General features: G+C 49.6%; 1 long non-coding RNA gene across 1 annotated transcript; it reads left to right on the forward strand.

Moving 5' to 3' along the window:
• The first annotated feature begins 2,217 nt into the window (after positions 1-2,217).
• LOC117504655 lies at positions 2,218-2,733 on the forward strand. Its single transcript, XR_004558866.1, has 3 exons — positions 2,218-2,318; positions 2,409-2,533; positions 2,670-2,733. It is a non-coding gene; the product is annotated as an uncharacterized LOC117504655 (long non-coding RNA).
• Positions 2,734-3,047: the final 314 nt, after the last annotated feature.

Genomic DNA, 3,047 nt, shown 5'->3' on the forward strand with positions numbered 1-3,047 from the left:
CCGAGGTCCTCCCAGTACTTGGTGTTGATATCCAGCGCCTTGATGTCTCCTTAAACCGCAGTTGCCAGTTTGTCTCTGTCCTACAAGTTCTCCGCAGAAGATGTCTTCTGGGATTCATCCACCCTTACAGACATTAAAAACTTTATTCTATTCATACTCACTTTATTTTCCATTATTATGCTATGTTGGACGCATGGTGGACTAGTGGTTAGCACTGTTGCCTCACAGTAAGAAGGCCGTGGGATGATTCCACCTGTGCCTTTCTGTGTGGAGTGTGTCTGTATGGTCCCTGAGACAGACGGCGTCCATCTTCAGCGTGAACCCCCCCATCCCACCCTGTGATGGCTGGGATAGGCTCCGCCCCCATGACCCTTAATTGGAGTAAGCGGTTGAAGATGAGTGATGATGTTGTTGATGTTCAGATGATCAATAACGATTGATTTTGTATGTCCTGTTAATGTCCCATGTTGTCCTGCAGGAGGTGCTGTGGTTAAAGGCGTGTTCACATTCATCGCAGGTCACGTGTGTCCTCTGCTGTCTGACCACACCCCTTCAGCTGCTGACGACACAGAGACCAGTCAGTCGTCCAATCAGAATGGGGTTGTTGTGTGACGATGTGATGTCATTTATGACATCATCAAAGTGTTTTCTGTGTTTTTAGGTTTTCAGTGTCGGCCTGAGTGTTTCCGTGGTGAAGACAATCCAGCAGAGGACACCTGTCAATCAACACCTTACCTGTCAGTTACAGTAACCAATCAGCTGACAGGATGCACCATCACATGATGTCCTCAGAGCACTTTAACTTCTTTATGTCTTTTCTCTCTCTGTGTTTTCTTGTTTCTTCTTTGTTGTGTGTTTTTTTTTTTTTTTTTTTTTTTTTTTTTTGGTCTTTTGTGGCTCCACCTAACAGGATGGTGTCTGTCTCTGAGCTGGTTGCCCAGCAACACATGGCCTGTGTCAGCAATCTGTCCTGGAGCACCAATCAGCACCGAGCTTGGGTGAGGGAGGCGGAGCTTGCGCATCCAGGCCTCAAAGCTGTGTCAAGGGTCAACCTGCTTCTGATTGGCTGTCTGAGAGAGGGGCGGGGGTGATGAGTGGACACTAACAGACGCCAGTGGGAGTGTCAGGTGTGAGGTGAGCGGCGGTCCGGGTCCAAACCCGCAACTCAAGTCATGCGTTCAGGGCCCTAGAACAGTTCATTAAATCTCTTGTTTGGTCTTTACTGAGCGGGTCGATGGTCTCACCATCTCACTCTGTCTGTCTCTGTCTCTCCAGTCTCTGTCTCTCTCTCCGAAGTGTCTCAATCGTCTGGTTTTCTTGACTCACTGGAACTACATCCCCCAGCATGCACCGGGCCACAGTCAGGATGAAGCGGCTGGAGGCTTCGTGGAGCTGATTGACTCTTCAGTGCTGCTGTGGCCTGATCCTGACCAGGATTGGTTGTGGATCCTGGAGGAGGGGCAGTACTTAGGGGTGCAGTTGGGGTCAGAGAGGCTGTTGATTTTCTGCAGGACAGGTTTGACCTTTGACCTGTGAGCTTTGGTAGTGTTCCTGAGGTGAGTGTCCAATGTGGCGCTCTAAACACCTGTGTGTGTCTGTCAGGCAGCCGGGCCGGCGTCTGTCTGTGTGTGGACGTGTGTCTTCTGTCTGTCCCGTGCTGACAATCTCTGGAACGACTTTTTTCTTCTTCACGCTGACAGACGGCAGACGCTCTCTACCAATACTGGTCAAGGTCGGAGTTATTTTAACTCTTTTCTGTCATAATCTTTCTGTTCCTCACCACAGGAGGCAGCAAAGCAAACAAAACACTTAACCTTCAACTTTAATGAAAATCATTTGGCTACTTTTTGAGGATATGAACACACACACACACATATCTTCAAATGCTTATCCAAGGGGGGACTGGAGCCTAGGGAGTGTTCTTCTGCCCCCTAGTGGATAAAGGGTTTAAAGCGTGAATGAAAATGATGTTCTTTGCATCATTTTACATTAAATTAGTTTGTGTCGTGGTCACAAACTCTCTTTCTGCAGGACGGGAAGGCGTGGTGGAGTCGCTGTGTGGGCGTCGGCATCAGAGTGGGCGTGACAGCGTTGCGTGTGTGTGTCCTAAGTCCCTGGAGAGGAAAACCTGTGTTGTGTGTCAGCAACTGCTCTGAACTAGCACACACACAAGGAGCACGAGCAAACCGACCACATATTCACCGGTGCCACCGCCATCACATGACAATGACGGTGAGCCTGCAGAGGAGGCGGAGCCTAAAAGAGACGCCATCCAATCCGCTGTAAAGACTAAATGCTCCAAAGTCATCAGTTACCAGGTAGAATACAGAGAATTCTCTGCTCTTACTGGCTGTTCAAAGCAGGTGGGTGTTGCCTTTGTTTTAAACTCCACCCCCCTCCTGTGATAGGGTGTTGTGACAGAAGTTGGTGAGTGATGGGGGCGGGGCTATATGTGATTGATGGAAAGGTGGGCCTGTGTCTGGCCTATCAGCCGGCTTTGAGGAGGAAACTGAGACCTGGAGACAGTGTGGAGGTGAGCAACAGACAGACGTCCCGCGAGCAACAGACCGTGTCGTGCTGATGTCGGTTTGTCTGTGAACACACCATATTATATGCATATTAGCATGTTAATGAGGACAAGTTTTTCTTTTTTTATTTCCCGTCTCCAGCTCCACAGTGTCCACTTCCTGTATCGTCCGTGCCTGACTTCCTTCCCTTCGTGCTTTGTGCCTGTCTGCGTTCCAGCCTGAGGGTCACAACCTTCAGCAGGTTGTGGGATTGGAGCCTGACGTCCGCTGCCCTGGAGACGGAGTGTTGCCACGGTTACTGGTGCAGAGAAATGTAGGTGTGGCTGAGTACCTGTGGGTATGTCATCTGACCGCCGCGTTGAGGAAGAGGTGCGTATGAACGCCATAAAGAGGAGGGAGGAGTCTGTGATTAACGTTTGTCAACAATAAAACCAAACAGTTTCTGGTCGTTACGGTTTGTAATCTGTAAACGCGAGAATCGCACAGGATTGTGGGAGTTAAGTCTGTTTCTCCGGGTCA

This window comes from Thalassophryne amazonica, chromosome 23, assembly GCF_902500255.1.
Source record: "Thalassophryne amazonica chromosome 23, fThaAma1.1, whole genome shotgun sequence".
Classification (NCBI taxonomy): Eukaryota; Metazoa; Chordata; class Actinopteri; order Batrachoidiformes; family Batrachoididae; genus Thalassophryne; species Thalassophryne amazonica.